Source organism: Condylura cristata, unplaced genomic scaffold (genome assembly GCF_000260355.1).
Source record: "Condylura cristata isolate star-nosed mole 26May11 unplaced genomic scaffold, ConCri1.0 scaffold00020, whole genome shotgun sequence".
Lineage (NCBI taxonomy): Eukaryota > Metazoa > Chordata > Mammalia > Eulipotyphla > Talpidae > Condylura > Condylura cristata.
In genome coordinates this window covers 39,355,037-39,356,098 of record NW_004567121.1, presented here as the reverse complement: position 1 = coordinate 39,356,098, position 1,062 = coordinate 39,355,037, and positions in this window count along the sequence as shown.

The following is a 1,062-nucleotide window of genomic DNA, read 5'->3' as shown; positions in this document are numbered from 1 at the left end:
GCGGCTGGAGGGAGACCAGACCCGCACAGCTCCATCGTGCTACAAATGTGGCAACACCTTTTTATTTCGAGTAAGATGTGTTAACATCCAGCATGACAAAATTTGTACAAAGTTCACAATTTAAAAATGAAGTATCACTGCAACTCGTGATTCCACACATTTATAGCAAAATTAAAGTGTCAACAAACCCATGCCGTGTAGTACAAAAATAAATCAGACTTCAGTCCCACGGAGAGCACAATAAATATTTATACAAAATTCTGTCTTCATAAATGATTACTTAAATTAACTTAGAAATGAATATGAACAATAAGTTATAATAAATAACTCTGATGACTCACGAGAATTCCATATGAAAGTCAGCATTCTAACACGGGACGGCGACCCTACAGAATATCACAGGTAACTGGATTGGATATTAGGTGAGCAGCAGATTTGTGCTTGAAACCCTTCCGTTGTACATGGGGAACCCAGAACCGACACTAGTCTACGCTACGGAAGCATCACTACAGGGGCGGGGCTGCGGCCGGGCGCGGGCGCCTGAGTCCGAGCGGCCGCGGGGCTTTGTACAGTGGCTAAAGTGCGCCGCGACGTCTGTTTGTACATATATATACCGAGGTCGAGATTGCGTCAGGGAGGCTGCGGGGGCCCTGTCATCGCCCTGGGCGACACGCGGGCGCCGCCGGGCGGTCCCGGGCTCGCGCCCTCGGCGCATCTGCAGGACAGCTGAGTGCAAAGAGTCGGCTGGCACGGTGTGGGGACAATGACCCTGTAAGTCCTGTTCTGCTAAAAATATTTTTTTTATTTTTACAAAACCCATCTTTTTCATAACAAAATGTTAAAGTCTGCACCAGCTCTGCTGTTGCTTCTGCAAATGCAGCTGTGAACTCCCCTCACGCCGTCTCAGGAGTGGAGAAACCCCCAGATGCAGGCGCCTGGACGCGGGAGGCCGGCCTGCGCAGGCGGGCGGGGGCCGGACGCCTCCCCACCCCGCATTCCTGCCGAGTTCCTGCCGTGTGTCAGCCCAGGAATGTCCCGGAGTGTTGGGGGGGGACAGGACGC